General features: G+C 45.7%; 1 protein-coding gene across 2 annotated transcripts in view; it reads left to right on the top strand.

The window, feature by feature from the left end:
* LOC134341845 (TBC1 domain family member 10B-like) overlaps positions 1–19,588 on the top strand; it is a 161,197-nt gene that overhangs the window by 24,896 nt on the left and 116,713 nt on the right. The gene's annotated exons all lie outside the window — the stretch shown is intronic.

Below are 19,588 nucleotides of genomic sequence, written 5' to 3'. Positions count from 1 at the left end.
AGAGACTGTGATCAGAATGGAGAGAGAGAGACAGTGATCAGAATGGAGAGAGAGACAGTGATCAGAATGGAGAGAGAGAGACAGTGATCAGAATGGAGAGAGATAGACAGTGAACAGAATGGAGAGAGCGACTGTGATCAGAATAGAGAGAGAGACTGTGATCAGAATGGAGAGAGAGACAGTGATCAGAATGGAGAGAGAGACAGTGATCAGAATAGAGAGAGAGAGACAGTGATCAGAATGGAGAGAGAGAGACAGTGATCAGAATGGAGAGAGAGACATTGATCAGAATAGAGAGAGAGACTGTGATCAGAATGGAGAGAGAGACAGTGATCAGAATGGAGAGAGAGAGACAGTGATCAGAATGGAGAGAGAGAGACAGTGATCAGAATGGAGAGAGAGTCAGTGATCAAAATGGAGAGAGAGAGAGAAAGTGATCAGAATGGAGAGAGAGAGACCGTGATCAGAATGGAGAGAGAGACAGTGATCAGAATGGAGAGAGAGAGACAGTGATCAGAATGTAGAGAGAGACAGTGATCAGAATGGAGAGAGAGACAGTGATCAGAATGTAGAGAGAGCGACTGTGATCAGAATGGAGAGAGAGAGACAGTGATCAGAATGGAGAGAGAGAGACTGTGATCAGAATGGAGAGAGAGAGACAGTGATCAGAATGGAGAGAGAGAGACAGTGCTCAGAATGGAGAGAGAGACAGTGATTAGAATGGAGAGAGAGACAGTGACCAGAATGAAGAGAGATAGACAGTGAACAGAATGGAGAGAGAGAGACTGTGATCAGAATGGAGAGAGAGACAGTGATCAGAATGGAGACAGAGAGACTGTGATCAGAATGGAGAGAGAGAGACAGTGATCAGAATGGAGAGAGGAGACAGTGATCAGAATGGAGAGAGAGAGACAGTGATCAGAATGGAGAGAGAGACAGTGATCAGAATGGAGAGAGAGAGAGACGGTGATCAGAATGGTGAGAGAGACAGTCATAAGAATGGAGAGAGACAGACTGTGATCAGTATGGAGAGAGAGAGACAGTGATCAGAATGGAGAGAGAGACAGTGATCAGAATGGAGAGAGAGAGACAGTGATCAGAATGGAGAGAGAGAGACAGTGATCAGATTGGGGAGAGAGATACAGTGATCAGAATGGAGAGAGAGTCAGTGATCAGAATGGAGAGAGAGACAGTGATCAGAATGGAGAGAGAGACAGTGATTAGAATGGAGAGAGAGACTGTGATCAGAATGGAGAGTGAGAGACAGTGATCAGAATGGAGAGAGAGACAGTGAACAGAATGGAGAGAGAGACTGTGATCAGAATGGAGAGTGAGAGACAGTGATCAGAATGGAGAGAGAGAGACTGTGATCAGAATGGAGCGAGAGAGGCAGTGATCAGAATGGAGAGAGAGACAGTGAACAGAAAGTAGAGAGAGCGACTGTGATCAGAATGGAGAGAGAGACTGTGATCAGAATGGAGAGAGAGACAGTGATCAGAATGGAGAGAGAGACAGTGATCAGAATGGAGAGAGAGACTGTGATCAGAATGGAGAGTGAGAGACAGTGATCAGAATGGAGAGAGAGACAGTGAACAGAATGGAGAGAGAGACTGTGATCAGAATGGAGAGTGAGAGACAGTGATCAGAATGGAGAGAGAGAGACTGTGATCAGAATGGAGCGAGAGAGGCAGTGATCAGAATGGAGAGAGAGACAGTGAACAGAAAGTAGAGAGAGCGACTGTGATCAGAATGGAGAGAGAGACTGTGATCAGAATGGAGCGAGAGAGACAGTGATCAGAATTTAGAGAGAGACTGTGATCAGAATGGAGAGAGAGAGACTGTGATCAGAATGGAGAGAGAGACAGTGATCACAATGGAGACAGAGAGACAGTGATCAGAATGGAGAGAGAGAGGCAGTTATAAGAATGGAGAAAGAGTCAGTGATCAGAATGGAGAGAGAGAGACAGTGATCAGAATGGAGAGAGAGACTGTGATCAGAATAGAGAGAGAGACAGTGATCCGAATGGAGAGAGAGAGACAGTGCTCAGAAAGGAGAGAGAGACAGTCATCAGACTGGAGAGAGAGAGAGACAGTGATCAGAATGGAGAGAGAGAGACGGTGATCAGAATGGAGAGAGATAGACAGTGAACAGAATGGAGAGAGAGACAGTGATCAGAATGGAGAGAGAGACAGTGATCAGAATGGAGAGAGAGAGAGACAGTGATCAGAATGGAGAGAGAGAGACGGTGATCAGAATGGAGAGAGATAGACAGTGAACAGAATGGAGAGAGAGACAGTGATTAGAATGGAGAGAGAGACTGTGATCAGAATGGAGAGTGAGAGACAGTGATCAGAATGGAGAGAGAGACAGTGAACAGAATGGAGAGAGAGACTGTGATCAGAATGGAGAGTGAGAGACAGTGATCAGAATGGAGAGAGAGAGACTGTGATCAGAATGGAGCGAGAGAGGCAGTGATCAGAATGGAGAGAGAGACAGTGAACAGAACGTAGAGAGAGCGACTGTGATCAGAATGGAGAGAGAGACTGTGATCAGAATGGAGAGAGAGACAGTGATCAGAATGGAGAGAGAGACAGTGATCAGAATGGAGAGAGAGACTGTGATCAGAATGGAGAGTGAGAGACAGTGATCAGAATGGAGAGAGAGACAGTGAACAGAATGGAGAGAGAGACTGTGATCAGAATGGAGAGTGAGAGACAGTGATCAGAATGGAGAGAGAGAGACTGTGATCAGAATGGAGCGAGAGAGGCAGTGATCAGAATGGAGAGAGAGACAGTGAACAGAAAGTAGAGAGAGCGACTGTGATCAGAATGGAGAGAGAGACTGTGATCAGAATGGAGCGAGAGAGACAGTGATCAGAATTTAGAGAGAGACTGTGATCAGAATGGAGAGAGAGAGACTGTGATCAGAATGGAGAGAGAGACAGTGATCACAATGGAGACAGAGAGACAGTGATCAGAATGGAGAGAGAGAGGCAGTTATAAGAATGGAGAAAGAGTCAGTGATCAGAATGGAGAGAGAGAGACAGTGATCAGAATGGAGAGAGAGACTGTGATCAGAATAGAGAGAGAGACAGTGATCCGAATGGAGAGAGAGAGACAGTGCTCAGAAAGGAGAGAGAGACAGTCATCAGACTGGAGAGAGAGAGAGACAGTGATCAGAATGGAGAGAGAGAGACGGTGATCAGAATGGAGAGAGATAGACAGTGAACAGAATGGAGAGAGAGACAGTGATCAGAATGGAGAGAGAGACAGTGATCAGAATGGAGAGAGAGAGAGACAGTGATCAGAATGGAGAGAGAGAGACGGTGATCAGAATGGAGAGAGATAGACAGTGAACAGAATGGAGAGAGAGACAGTGATCAGAATGGAGAGAGAGAGACAGTGATCAGAATGGAGAGAGAGAGACAGTGATCAGAATGGAGAGAGAGACTGTGATCAGAATAGAGAGAGAGACAGTGATCCGAATGGAGAGAGAGAGACAGTGATCAGAATGGAGAGAGAGAGACAGTGCTCAGAAAGGAGAGAGAGACAGTGATCAGACTGGAGAGAGAGAGAGACAGTGATCAGAATGGAGAGAGAGAGACGGTGATCAGAATGGAGAGAGAGACAGTGATCAGAATGGAGAGAGAGACAGTGATCAGAATGGAGAGAGAGAGACAGTGATCAGAATGGAGAGAGAGACAGTGATCAGAATGGAGAGAGAGACAGTGATCAGAATGGAGAGAGAGAGACTGTGATCAGAATGGAGAGAGGGACAGTGATCACAATGGAGAGAGAGAGACTGTGATCAGAATGGTGAGAGAGACAGTGATCAGAATGGAGAGAGAGAGACAGTGATCAGAATGGAGAGAGAGACAGTGATCAGAATGGAGAGAGAGACAGTGATCAGAATGGAGAGAGAGAGACTGTGATCAGAAAGGAGAGTGAGAGACAGTGATCAGAATGGAGAGAGAGACAGTGATCAGAATGGAGAGAAAGAGACAGTGATCAGATTGGAGAGAGTGAGAGTCATAAGAATGGAGAGAGAGAGACAGTGATCATAATGGAGAGAGAGAGACGGTGATCAGAATGGAGAGAGAGAGACAGTGATCAGAATGGAGAGAGAGATAGTGATCAGAATGGAGAGAGTGAGACCGTGATCAGAATGGAGAGAGAGAGAGTGGACAGAATGGAGAGTGAGACAGTGATCAGAATGGAGAGAGAGAGACAGTGATCAGAATGGAGAGAGAGAGACAGTGATCAGAATGGAGAGAGAGACAGTGATCAGAATGGAAAGAGAGAGAGTGATCAGAATGGAGAGAGAGAGACAGTGATCAGAATGGAAAGAGAGAGAGACAGTGATCAGAATGGAGAGAGAGACAGTGATCAGAATGGAGACAGGCAGACAGTGATCAGAATGGAGAGAGAGAGACAGTAATCAGAATGGAGAGAGAGACCGTGATCAGAATGGAGAGAGAGAGACAGTGATCAGAAAGGAGAGTGAGAGACAGTGATCAGAATGGAGAGAGAGACAGTGATCAGAATGGAGAGAGAGACAGTGATCAGAATGAAGAGAGAGAGACAGTGATCAGAATGGAGAGAGAGACAGTGATCAGAATGGAGAGAGAGAGACTGTGATCAGAATGGAGACAGGGAGACAGTGATCAGAATGGAGAGAGAGACAGTGATCAGAATGGAGAGAGATAGACAGTGATCAGAATGGAGAGAGAGAGACAGTAATCAGAATGGAGAGAGAGACCGTGATCAGAATGGAGAGAGAGAGACAGTGATCAGAAAGGAGAGTGAGATACAGTGATCAGAATGGAGAGAGAGACAGTGATCAGAATGGAGAGAGAGACAGTGATCAGGATGAAGAGAGAGAGACAGTGATCAGAATGGAGAGAGTGAGAGTGATAAGAATGGAGAGAGAGACAGTGATCAGAATGGAGAGAGAGACATTGAACAGAATGGAGAGAGAGAGACAGTGATCAGAATGGAGAGAGAGACAGTGATCAGAATGGAGAGACAGAGACAATGATCAGAATGGAGAGAGAGACAGTGATCAGAATGGAGAGAGAGACATTGAACAGAATGTAGAGAGAGCGACTGTGATCAGAATGGAGAGAGAGACAGTGATCAGAATGGAGAGAGAGAGACAGTGATCAGAATGGAGTGATACAGTGATCACAATGGAGAGAGAGACAGTGATCAGAATGGAGAGACAGAGACAATGATCAGAATGGAGAGAGAGACAGTGATCAGAATGGAGAGAGAGACAGTGATCATAATGGAGAGAGAGACTGTGATCAGAATGGAGAGAGAGACAGTGATCAGAATGGAGAGAGAGGCAGTGATCAGAATGGAGAGAGAGAGACAGTGAACAGAATGGATAGAGAGAGACGGTGATCAGAATGGAGAGAGACAGTGATCAGTATGGAGAGAGAGACAGTGATCAGAATGGAGAGAGAGAGACAGTGATCAGTATGGAGAGAGAGACAGTGATCAGAACGGAGAGAGAGAGACAGTGATCAGAATGTAGAGAGAGACAGTGATCAGAATGGAGAGAGAGAGACAGTGATCAGAATGGAGAGACAGTGATCAAAATGGAGATAGAGAGATAGTGATCAGAATGGAGAGAGACACAGTGATCAGAATGGAGAGTGAGACAGTGATCAGAATGGAGAGAGAGAGACAGTGATCAGAATGGAGAGAGAGACATTGATCAGAATGGAGAGAGAGAGACAGCGATCAGAATGGAGAGAGAGACATTGATCGGAACGGAGAGAGTGAGACAGTGATCAAAATGGAGAGAGAGAGACAGTGATCAGAATGGAGAGAGAGACATTGATCAGAATGGAGAGAGAGAGACAGTGATCAGAATGGAGAGGGAGACAGTGATCAAAATGGAGAGAGACAGACAGTGATCAGAATGGACAGAGAGAGAGACAGTGATCAGAATGGAGTGAGAGAGACAGTGATCAGAATGGAGAGAGAGAGAGAGACAGTGATCAGAATGGAGAGAGGGAGACATTGATCAGAATGGAGAGAGAGAGACAGTGATCAGAATGGAGAGAGTGAGTGATAACAATGGAGAGAGAGACAGTGATCAGAATGGAGAGAGAGAGACAGTGATCAGAATGGATAGAGAGAGATGGTGATCAGGATGGAGAGAGAGACAGTGATCAGAATGGAGAGAGAGAGACAGTGATCAGAATGGAGTGATACCGTGATCAGAATGGAGAGAGAGACAGTGATCAGAATGGAGAGACAGAGACAGTGATCAGAATGGAGAGAGAGACAGTGATCAGAATGGAGAGAGAGACAGTGATCAGAATGGATAGAGAGAGACGGTGATCAGAATGGAGAGAGAGACAGTGATCAGTATGGAGAGAGAGACAGTGATCAGAATGGAGAGAGAGACTGTGATCAGAATGGAGAGAGAGAGACAGTGATCAGAATGGAGAGAGAGACAGTGATCAGAATGGAGAGAGAGAGACAGTGATCAGAATGGAGAGAGAGACAGTGATCAGAATGGAGAGAGAGAGATAGTGATCAGAATGGAGAGAGAGACAGTGATCAGTATGGAGAGAGAGACAGTGATCAGAACGGAGAGAGAGAGACAGTGATCAGAATGGAGAGAGACACAGTGATCAGAATGGAGAGTGAGACAGTGATCAGTATGGAGAGAGAGACAGTGATCAGAATGGAGAGAGAGAGACAGTGATCAGAATGGAGAGAGAGATAGTGATCAGAATGGAGAGAGACACAGTGATCAGAATGGAGAGTGAGACAGTGATCAGAATGGAGAGAGAGAGACACTGATCAGAATGGAGAGAGACAGTGATCAGAATGGAGAGAGAGACATTGATCAGAATGGAGAGAGAGAGACAGCGATCAGAATGGAGAGAGAGACATTGATCGGAACAGAGAGAGAGAGACAGTGATCAAAATGGAGAGAGAGAGAGACAGTGATCAGAATGGAGAGAGAGACATTGATCAGAATGGAGAGAGAGAGACAGTGATCAGAATGGAGAGAGAGACAGTGATCAAAATGGAGAGAGACAGACAGTGATCAGAATGGAGAGAGAGAGACAGTGATCAGAATGGAGAGAGACACAGTGATCAGAATGGAGAGTGAGACAGTGATCAGAATGGAGAGAGAGAGACAGTGATCAGAAAGGAGAGTGAGAGACAGTGATCAGAATGGAGAGAGAGAGACAGTGATCAGAATGGAGAGAGAGAGACAGTGATCAGAAGTGAGAGAGAGACAGTGATCAGAATGGAGAGAGAGACAGTGATCAGAATGGAGAGAGAGTGACAGTGATCAGAATGGAGAGAGAGAGACAGTGATCAGAATGGAGAGAGAGACAGTGATCAGAATGGAGAGAGAGAGACAGTGATCAGAATGGAGAGAGAGACAGTGATCAGAATGGAGAGAGAGAGACAGTGATCAGAATGGAGAGAGAGAATGTGATCATAATGGAGACAGAGACAGTGATCAGAATGGAGAGAGATAGACAGTGAACAGAATGTAGAGAGAGACAGTGATCAGAATGGAGAGAGAGACAGTGATCAGAATGGAGAGAGAGAGACAGTGATCAGAATGGAGAGAGATAGACAGTGAACAGAATGGAGAGAGCGACTGTGATCAGAATAGAGAGAGAGACTGTGATCAGAATGGAGAGAGAGACAGTGATCAGAATGGAGAGAGAGACAGTGATCAGAATGGATAGAGAGAGACGGTGATCAGAATGGAGAGAGAGACAGTGATCAGTATGGAGAGAGAGACAGTGATCAGAACGGAGAGAGAGAGACAGTAATCAGAATGGAGAGAGAGACAGTGATCAGAATGGAGAGAGAGAGACAGTGATCAGAATGGAGAGAGAGACAGTGATCAGAATGGAGAGAGAGAGATAGTGATCAGAATGGAGAGAGAGACAGTGATCAGTATGGAGAGAGAGACAGTGATCAGAACGGAGAGAGAGAGACAGTGATCAGAATGGAGAGAGACACAGTGATCAGAATGGAGAGTGAGACAGTGATCAGTATGGAGAGAGAGACAGTGATCAGAACGGAGAGAGAGAGACAGTGATCAGAATGGAGAGAGAGATAGTGATCAGAATGGAGAGAGACACAGTGATCAGAATGGAGAGTGAGACAGTGATCAGAATGGAGAGAGAGAGACACTGATCAGAATGGAGAGAGACAGTGATCAGAATGGAGAGAGAGACATTGATCAGAATGGAGAGAGAGAGACAGCGATCAGAATGGAGAGAGAGACATTGATCGGAACAGAGAGAGAGAGACAGTGATCAAAATGGAGAGAGAGAGAGACAGTGATCAGAATGGAGAGAGAGACATTGATCAGAATGGAGAGAGAGAGACAGTGATCAGAATGGAGAGAGAGACAGTGATCAGAATGGAGAGAGAGACAGTGATCAAAATGGAGAGAGACAGACAGTGATCAGAATGGAGAGAGAGAGACAGTGATCAGAATGGAGAGAGACACAGTGATCAGAATGGAGAGTGAGACAGTGATAAGAATGGAGAGAGAGAGACAGTGATCAGAAAGGAGAGTGAGAGACAGTGATCAGAATGGAGAGAGAGAGACATTGATCAGAATGGAGAGAGAGAGACAGTGATCAGAATGGAGAGAGAGACAGTGATCAGAATGGAGAGAGAGACAGTGATCAGAATGGAGAGAGAGTGACAGTGATCAGAATGGAGAGAGAGAGACAGTGATCAGAATGGAGAGAGAGACAGTGATCAGAATGGAGAGAGAGAGACAGTGATCAGAATGGAGAGAGAGAGACAGTGATCAGAAGGGAGAGAGAGACAGTGATCAGAATGGAGAGAGAGACAGTGATCAGAATGGAGAGAGAGACTGTGATCAGAATGGAGAGAGAGACAGTGATCAGAATGGAGAGAGAGAATGTGATCATAATGGAGAGAGAGACAGTGATCAGAATGGAGAGAGATAGACAGTGAACAGAATGTAGAGAGAGACAGTGATCAGAATGGAGAGAGAGACAGTGATCAGAATGGAGAGAGAGACAGTGATCAGAATGGAGAGAGAGAGACAGTGATCAGAATGGAGAGAGATAGACAGTGAACAGAATGGAGAGAGCGACTGTGATCAGAATAGAGAGAGAGACTGTGATCAGAATGGAGAGAGAGACAGTGATCAGAATGGAGAGAGAGACAGTGATCAGAATGGAGAGAGAGAGACAGTGATCAGAATGGAGAGAGAGACAGTGATCAGAATAGAGAGAGAGACTGTGATCAGAATGGAGAGAGAGACAGTGATCAGAATGGAGAGAGAGAGACAGTGATCAGAATGGAGAGAGTGTCAGTGATCAAAATGGAGAGAGAGAGAGAAAGTGATCAGAATGGAGAGAGAGAGACCGTGATCAGAATGGAGAGAGAGACAGTGATCAGAATGGAGAGAGAGAGACAGTGATCAGAATGGAGAGAGAGACAGTGATCAGAATGGAGAGAGAGATAGTGATCAGAATGTAGAGAGAGCGACTGTGATCAGAATGGAGAGAGAGAGACAGTGATCAGAATGGAGAGAGAGAGACAGTGATCAGAATGGAGAGAGAGAGACAGTGATCAGAATGGAGAGAGAGACAGTGATCAGAATGGAGAGAGAGAGACAGTGATCAGAATGGAGAGAGAGAGACAGTGATCAGAATGGAGAGAGAGACTGTGATCAGAATGGAGAGTGAGAGACAGTGATCAGAATGGAGCGAGAGAGGCAGTGATCAGAATGGAGAGAGAGACAGTGAACAGAAAGTAGAGAGAGCGACTGTGATCAGAATGGAGAGAGAGACTGTGATCAGAATGGAGCGAGAGAGACAGTGATCAGAATTTAGAGAGAGACTGTGATCAGAATGGAGAGAGAGAGACTGTGATCAGAATGGAGAGAGAGACAGTGATCACAATGGAGACAGAGAGACAGTGATCAGAATGGAGAGAGAGAGGCAGTTATAAGAATGGAGAAAGAGTCAGTGATCAGAATGGAGAGAGAGAGACAGTGATCAGAATGGAGAGAGAGACTGTGATCAGAATAGAGAGAGAGACAGTGATCAGAATGGAGAGAGAGAGACAGTGATCAGAATGGAGAGAGAGAGACAGTGCTCAGAAAGGAGAGAGAGACAGTGATCAGACTGGAGTATGAGAGAGACAGTGATCAGAATGGAGAGAGAGAGACGGTGATCAGAATGGTGAGAGAGACAGTCATTAGAATGGAGAGAGAGAGACTGTGATCAGTATGGAGAGAGACAGTGATCAGAATGGAGAGAGAGAGACGGTGATCAGGATGGAGAGAGAGAGACAGTGATCAGAATGGAGAGAGAGAGACAGTGATCAGTATGGAGAGAGAGAGACAGTGATCAGAATGGAGAGAGAGACAGTGATCAGAATGGAGAGAGAGAGACAGTGATCAGAATGGAGAGAGAGAGACAGTGATCAGATTGGGGAGAGAGATACAGTGATCAGAATGGAGAGAGAGTCAGTGATCAGAATGGAGAGAGAGACAGTGATCAGAATGGAGAGAGAGACAGTGATCAGAATGGAGAGAGAGACAGTGATCAGAATGGAGAGAGAGACTGTGATCAGAATGGAGAGTGAGAGACAGTGATCAGAATGGAGAGCGAGACTGTGATCAGAATGGAGCGAGAGAGGCAGTGATCAGAATGGAGAGAGAGACAGTGAACAGAAAGTAGAGAGAGCGACTGTGATCAGAATGGAGAGAGTGACTGTGATCAGAATGGAGCGAGAGAGACAGTGATCAGAATTTAGAGAGAGACTGTGATCAGAATGGAGAGAGAGAGACTGTGATCAGAATGGAGAGAGAGACAGTGATCACAATGGAGACAGAGAGACAGTGATCAGAATGGAGAGAGAGAGGCAGTTATAAGAATGGAGAAAGAGTCAGTGATCAGAATGGAGAGAGAGAGACAGTGATCAGAATGGAGAGAGAGACTGTGATCAGAATAGAGAGAGAGACAGTGATCAGAATGGAGAGAGAGAGACAGTGATCAGAATGGAGAGAGAGAGACAGTGCTCAGAAAGGAGAGAGAGACAGTGATCAGACTGGAGAGAGAGAGAGACAGTGATCAGAATGGAGAGAGAGAGACGGTGATCAGAATGGTGAGAGAGACAGTGATCAGAATGGAGAGAGAGAGACAGTGATCAGAATGGAGAGAGAGACAGTGATCAGAATGGAGAGAGAGACAGTGATCAGAATGGAGAGAGAGAGACTGTGATCAGAATGGAGAGAGGGACAGTGATCACAATGGAGACAGAGAGACAGTGATCAGAATGGAGAGAGAGAGGCAGTTATAAGAATGGAGAGAGAGTCAGTGATCAGAATGGAGAGAGAGAGACAGTGATCAGAAAGGAGAGTGAGAGACAGTGATCAGAATGGAGAGAGAGACAGTGATCAGAATGGAGAGAAAGAGACAGTGATCAGATTGGAGAGAGTGAGAGTCATAAGAATGGAGAGAGAGAGACAGTGATCATAATGGAGAGAGAGAGACGGTGATCAGAATGGAGAGAGAGAGACAGTGATCAGAATGGAGAGAGAGATAGTGATCAGAATGGAGAGAGAGTGACAGTGATCAGAATGGAGAGAGAGAGACAGTGATCAGAATGGAGAGAGAGACAGTGATCAGAATGGAGAGAGAGAGACAGTGATCAGAATGGAGAGAGAGAGACAGTGATCAGAAGGGAGAGAGAGACAGTGATCAGAATGGAGAGAGAGACTGTGATCAGAATGGAGAGAGAGACAGTGATCAGAATGGAGAGAGAGAATGTGATCATAATGGAGAGAGAGACAGTGATCAGAATGGAGAGAGATAGACAGTGAACAGAATGTAGAGAGAGACAGTGATCAGAATGGAGAGAGAGACAGTGATCAGAATGGAGAGAGAGAGACAGTGAACAGAATGGAGAGAGCGACTGTGATCAGAATAGAGAGAGAGACTGTGATCAGAATGGAGAGAGAGACAGTGATCAGAATGGAGAGAGAGACAGTGATCAGAATGGAGAGAGAGAGACAGTGATCAGAATGGAGAGAGAGACAGTGATCAGAATAGAGAGAGAGACTGTGATCAGAATGGAGAGAGAGACAGTGATCAGAATGGAGAGAGAGAGACAGTGATCAGAATGGAGAGAGAGACGGTGATCAGAATGGAGAGAGAGAGACAGTGATCAGAATGGAGAGAGAGAGACAGTGATCAGAAGGGAGAGAGAGACAGTGATCAGAATGGAGAGAGAGACTGTGATCAGAATGGAGAGAGAGACAGTGATCAGAATGGAGAGAGAGAATGTGATCATAATGGAGAGAGAGACAGTGATCAGAATGGAGAGAGATAGACAGTGAACAGAATGTAGAGAGAGACAGTGATCAGAATGGAGAGAGAGACAGTGATCAGAATGGAGAGAGATAGACAGTGAACAGAATGGAGAGAGCGACTGTGATCAGAATAGAGAGAGAGACTGTGATCAGAATGGAGAGAGAGACAGTGATCAGAATGGAGAGAGAGACAGTGATCAGAATGGAGAGAGAGAGACAGTGATCAGAATGGAGAGAGAGACAGTGATCAGAATAGAGAGAGAGACTGTGATCAGAATGGAGAGAGAGACAGTGATCAGAATGGAGAGAGAGAGACAGTGATCAGAATGGAGAGAGAGAGACAGTGATCAGAATGGAGAGAGAGTCAGTGATCAAAATGGAGAGAGAGAGACAGTGATCAGAATGGAGAGAGAGAGACAGTGATCAGAATGGAGAGAGAGAGACAGTGATCAGAATGGAGAGAGAGAGACAGTGATCAGAATGGAGAGAGAGACAGTGATCAGAATGGAGAGAGAGAGACAGTGATCAGAATGGAGAGAGAGAGACAGTGATCAGAATGGGGAGAGAGAGAGACTGTGATCAGAATGGAGAGAGAGACAGTGATCAGAATGGGGAGAGAGAGAGACTGTGATCAGAATGGAGAGAGAGAGACAGTGATCAGAATGGAGAGAGAGAGACAGTGATCAGAATGGAGAGAGAGAGACAGTGATCAGAAGGGAGAGAGAGACAGTGATCAGAATGGAGAGAGAGACTGTGATCAGAATGGAGAGAGAGACAGTGATCAGAATGGAGAGAGAGAATGTGATCATAATGGAGAGAGAGACAGTGATCAGAATGGAGAGAGATAGACAGTGAACAGAATGTAGAGAGAGACAGTGATCAGAATGGAGAGAGAGACAGTGATCAGAATGGAGAGAGATAGACAGTGAACAGAATGGAGAGAGCGACTGTGATCAGAATAGAGAGAGAGACTGTGATCAGAATGGAGAGAGAGACAGTGATCAGAATGGAGAGAGAGACAGTGATCAGAATGGAGAGAGAGAGACAGTGATCAGAATGGAGAGTGAGAGACAGTGATCAGAATGGAGAGAGAGAGACATTGATCAGAATGGAGAGAGAGAGACAGTGATCAGAATGGAGAGAGAGACAGTGATCAGAATGGAGAGAGAGACAGTGATCAGAATGGAGAGAGAGAGACAGTGATCAGAATGGAGAGAGAGAGACAGTGATCAGAATGGAGAGAGAGACAGTGATCAGAATGGAGAGAGAGAGATAGTGATCAGAATGGAGAGAGAGACAGTGATCAGTATGGAGAGAGATACAGTGATCAGAACGGAGAGAGAGAGACAGTTATCAGAATGGAGAGAGACACAGTGATCAGAATGGAGAGTGAGACAGTGATCAGTATGGAGAGAGAGACAGTGATCAGAACGGAGATAGAGAGACAGTGATCAGAATGGAGAGAGAGATAGTGATCAGAATGGAGAGAGACACAGTGATCAGAATGGAGAGTGAGACAGTGATCAGAATGGAGAGAGAGAGACACTGATCAGAATGGAGAGAGAGAGACAGTGATCAGAATGGAGAGAGAGACATTGATCAGAATGGAGAGAGAGAGACAGCGATCAGAATGGAGAGAGAGACATTGATCGGAACAGAGAGAGAGAGACAGTGATCAAAATGGAGAGAGAGAGACAGTGATCAGAATGGAGAGAGAGACATTGATCAGAATGGAGAGAGAGAGACAGTGATCAGAATGGAGAGAGAGACAGTGATCAAAATGGAGAGAGACAGACAGTGATCAGAATGGAGAGTGAGACAGTGATCAGAATGGAGAGAGAGAGACAGTGATCAGAAAGGAGAGTGAGAGACAGTGATCAGAATGGAGAGAGAGAGACAGTGATCAGAATGGAGAGAGAGAGACAGTGATCAGAAGGGAGAGAGAGACAGTGATCAGAATGGAGAGAGAGACAGTGATCAGAATGGAGAGAGAGTGACAGTGATCAGAATGGAGAGAGAGTGACAGTGATCAGAATGGAGAGAGAGACAGTGATCAGAATGGAGAGAGAGAGACAGTGATCAGAATGGAGAGAGAGAGACTGTGATCGGAATGGAGAGAGAGACTGTGATCAGAATGGAGAGAGAGACAGTGATCAGAATGGAGAGAGAGACAGTGATCAGAATGGAGAGAGAGACTGTGATCAGAATGGAGAGAGAGACAGTGATCAGAATGGGGAGAGAGAATGTGATCATAATGGAGAGAGAGACAGTGATCAGAATGGAGAGAGAGACTGTGATCAGAATGGAGAGAGAGACAGTGATCAGAATGGGGAGAGAGAATGTGATCATAATGGAGAGAGAGACAGTGAACAGAATGGAGAGAGAGACAGTGATCAGAATGGAGAGAGAGAGACAGTGATCGGAATGGAGAGAGAGACTGTGATCAGAATGGAGAGAGAGACAGTGATCAGAATGGAGAGAGAGACTGTGATCAGAATGGAGAGAGAGACAGTGATCAGAATGGGGAGAGAGAATGTGATCATAATGGAGAGAGAGACAGTGATCAGAATGGAGAGAGATAGACAGTGAACAGAATGGAGAGAGAGACAGTGATCAGAATGGAGAGAGAGAGACAGTGATCAGAATGGAGAGAGATAGACAGTGAACAGAATGGAGAGAGAGACAGTGATCAGAATGGAGAGAGAGACTGTGATCAGAATGGAGAGTGAGAATGTGATCATAATGGAGAGAGAGACAGTGATCAGAATGGAGAGAGAGACTGTGATCAGAATGGAGAGAGAGAGACAGTGATCAGAATGGAGAGAGAGAGACAGTGATCAGAATGGAGAGAGAGACAGTGATGAGAATGGAGGGAGAGACAGTGATCAGAATGGAGAGAGAGACAGTGATCAGAATGGGGAGAGAGAATGTGATCATAATGGAGAGAGAGACAGTGATCAGAATGGAGAGAGAGACTGTGATCGGAATGGAGTGAGAGACAGTGATCAGAATGGAGAGAGACAGTGATCAGAATGGAGAGAGAGAGACAGTGATCAGAATGGAGAGAGATAGACAGTGAACAGAATGGAGAGAGAGACAGTGATCAGAATGGAGAGAGATAGACAGTGAACAGAATGTAGAGAGAGACAGTGATCAGAATGGAGAGAGAGAGACAGTGATCAGAATGTAGAGAGAGACGGTGATGAGAATGGAGAGAGATAGACAGTGAACAGAATGTAGAGAGAGACAGTGATCAGAATGGAGAGAGAGACAGTGATCAGAATGGAGAGAGAGAGACAGTGATCAGAATGGAGAGAGAGACTGTGATCAGAATGGAGAGAGATAGACAGTGAACAGAATGTAGAGAGAGACAGTGATCAGAATGGAGAGAGAGAGACTGTGATCAGAATGGAGAGAGAGAGACAGTGATCAGAATGGAGAGAGAGACAGTGATCAGAATGGAGAGAGAGAGACAGTGATCAGAATGGAGAGAGATAGACAGTGAACAGAATGGAGAGAGCGACTGTGATCAGAATAGAGAGAGAGACTGTGATCAGAATGGAGAGAGAGACAGTGATCAGAATGGAGAGAGAGACAGTGATCAGAATAGAGAGAGAGAGACAGTGATCAGAATGGAGAGAGAGAGACAGTGATCAGAATGGAGAGAGAGACATTGATCAGAATAGAGAGAGAGACTGTGATCAGAATGGAGAGAGAGACAGTGATCAGAATGGAGAGAGAGAGACAGTGATCAGAATGGAGAGAGAGAGACAGTGATCAGAATGGAGAGAGAGTCAGTGATCAAAATGGAGAGAGAGAGAGAAAGTGATCAGAATGGAGAGAGAGAGACCGTGATCAGAATGGAGAGAGAGACAGTGATCAGAATGGAGAGAGAGAGACAGTGATCAGAATGTAGAGAGAGACAGTGATCAGAATGGAGAGAGAGACAGTGATCAGAATGTAGAGAGAGCGACTGTGATCAGAATGGAGAGAGAGAGACAGTGATCAGAATGGAGAGAGAGAGACTGTGATCAGAATGGAGAGAGAGAGACAGTGATCAGAATGGAGAGAGAGAGACAGTGCTCAGAATGGAGAGAGAGACAGTGATTAGAATGGAGAGAGAGACAGTGACCAGAATGAAGAGAGATAGACAGTGAACAGAATGGAGAGAGAGAGACTGTGATCAGAATGGAGAGAGAGACAGTGATCAGAATGGAGACAGAGAGACTGTGATCAGAATGGAGAGAGAGAGACAGTGATCAGAATGGAGAGAGGAGACAGTGATCAGAATGGAGAGAGAGAGACAGTGATCAGAATGGAGAGAGAGACAGTGATCAGAATGGAGAGAGAGAGAGACGGTGATCAGAATGGTGAGAGAGACAGTCATAAGAATGGAGAGAGACAGACTGTGATCAGTATGGAGAGAGAGAGACAGTGATCAGAATGGAGAGAGAGACAGTGATCAGAATGGAGAGAGAGAGACAGTGATCAGAATGGAGAGAGAGAGACAGTGATCAGATTGGGGAGAGAGATACAGTGATCAGAATGGAGAGAGAGTCAGTGATCAGAATGGAGAGAGAGACAGTGATCAGAATGGAGAGAGAGACAGTGATTAGAATGGAGAGAGAGACTGTGATCAGAATGGAGAGTGAGAGACAGTGATCAGAATGGAGAGAGAGACAGTGAACAGAATGGAGAGAGAGACTGTGATCAGAATGGAGAGTGAGAGACAGTGATCAGAATGGAGAGAGAGAGACTGTGATCAGAATGGAGCGAGAGAGGCAGTGATCAGAATGGAGAGAGAGACAGTGAACAGAAAGTAGAGAGAGCGACTGTGATCAGAATGGAGAGAGAGACTGTGATCAGAATGGAGAGAGAGACAGTGATCAGAATGGAGAGAGAGACAGTGATCAGAATGGAGAGAGAGACTGTGATCAGAATGGAGAGTGAGAGACAGTGATCAGAATGGAGAGAGAGACAGTGAACAGAATGGAGAGAGAGACTGTGATCAGAATGGAGAGTGAGAGACAGTGATCAGAATGGAGAGAGAGAGACTGTGATCAGAATGGAGCGAGAGAGGCAGTGATCAGAATGGAGAGAGAGACAGTGAACAGAAAGTAGAGAGAGCGACTGTGATCAGAATGGAGAGAGAGACTGTGATCAGAATGGAGCGAGAGAGACAGTGATCAGAATTTAGAGAGAGACTGTGATCAGAATGGAGAGAGAGAGACTGTGATCAGAATGGAGAGAGAGACAGTGATCACAATGGAGACAGAGAGACAGTGATCAGAATGGAGAGAGAGAGGCAGTTATAAGAATGGAGAAAGAGTCAGTGATCAGAATGGAGAGAGAGAGACAGTGATCAGAATGGAGAGAGAGACTGTGATCAGAATAGAGAGAGAGACAGTGATCCGAATGGAGAGAGAGAGACAGTGCTCAGAAAGGAGAGAGAGACAGTCATCAGACTGGAGAGAGAGAGAGACAGTGATCAGAATGGAGAGAGAGAGACGGTGATCAGAATGGAGAGAGATAGACAGTGAACAGAATGGAGAGAGAGACAGTGATCAGAATGGAGAGAGAGACAGTGATCAGAATGGAGAGAGAGAGAGACAGTGATCAGAATGGAGAGAGAGAGACGGTGATCAGAATGGAGAGAGATAGACAGTGAACAGAATGGAGAGAGAGACAGTGATTAGAATGGAGAGAGAGACTGTGATCAGAATGGAGAGTGAGAGACAGTGATCAGAATGGAGAGAGAGACAGTGAACAGAATGGAGAGAGAGACTGTGATCAGAATGGAGAGTGAGAGACAGTGATCAGAATGGAGAGAGAGAGACTGTGATCAGAATGGAGCGAGAGAGGCAGTGATCAGAATGGAGAGAGAGACAGTGAACAGAAAGTAGAGAGAGCGACTGTGATCAGAATGGAGAGAGAGACTGTGATCAGAATGGAGAGAGAGACAGTGATCAGAATGGAGAGAGAGACAGTGATCAGAATGGAGAGAGAGACGGTGATCAGAATGGAGAGTGAGAGACAGTGATCAGAATGGAGAGAGAGACAGTGAACAGAATGGAGAGAGAGACTGTGATCAGAATGGAGAGTGAGAGACAGTGATCAGAATGGAGAGAGAGAGACTGTGATCAGAATGGAGCGAGAGAGGCAGTGATCAGAATGGAGAGAGAGACAGTGAACAGAAAGTAGAGAGAGCGACTGTGATCAGAATGGAGAGAGAGACTGTGATCAGAATGGAGCGAGAGAGACAGTGATCAGAATTTAGAGAGAGACTGTGATCAGAATGGAGAGAGAGAGACTGTGATCAGAATGGAGAGAGAGACAGTGATCACAATGGAGACAGAGAGACAGTGATCAGAATGGAGAGAGAGAGGCAGTTATAAGAATGGAGAAAGAGTCAGTGATCAGAATGGAGAGAGAGAGACAGTGATCAGAATGGAGAGAGAGACTGTGATCAGAATAGAGAGAGAGACAGTGATCCGAATGGAGAGAGAGAGACAGTGCTCAGAAAGGAGAGAGAGACAGTCATCAGACTGGAGAGAGAGAGAGACAGTGATCAGAATGGAGAGAGATAGACGGTGATCAGAATGGAGAGAGATAGACAGTGAACAGAATGGAGAGAGAGACAGTGATCAGAATGGAGAGAGAGACAGTGATCAGAATGGAGAGAGAGAGAGACAGTGATCAGAATGGAGAGAGAGAGACGGTGATCAGAATGGAGAGAGATAGACTGTGAACAGAATGGAGAGAGAGACAGTGATCAGAATGGAGAGAGAGAGACAGTGATCAGAATGGAGAGAGAGAGACAGTGATCAGAATGGAGAGAGAGACTGTGATCAGAATAGAGAGAGAGACAGTGATCCGAATGGAGAGAGAGAGACAGTGATCAGAATGGAGAGAGAGAGACAGTGCTCAGAAAGGAGAGAGAGACAGTGATCAGACTGGAGAGAGAGAGAGACAGTGATCAGAATGGAGAGAGAGAGACGGTGATCAGAATGGAGAGAGAGACAGTGATCAGAATGGAGAGAGAGACAGTGATCAGAATGGAGAGAGAGAGACAGTGATCAGAATGGAGAGAGAGACAGTGATCAGAATGGAGAGAGAGACAGTGATCAGAATGGAGAGAGAGAGACTGTGATCAGAATGGAGAGAGGGAGAGTGATCACAATGGAGAGAGAGAGACTGTGATCAGAATGGTGAGAGAGACAGTGATCA

Source organism: Mobula hypostoma, unplaced genomic scaffold (assembly GCF_963921235.1).
Source record: "Mobula hypostoma unplaced genomic scaffold, sMobHyp1.1 scaffold_157, whole genome shotgun sequence".
NCBI lineage: Eukaryota > Metazoa > Chordata > Chondrichthyes > Myliobatiformes > Myliobatidae > Mobula > Mobula hypostoma.
This window is presented reverse-complemented; position numbering and strand designations above follow the sequence as displayed.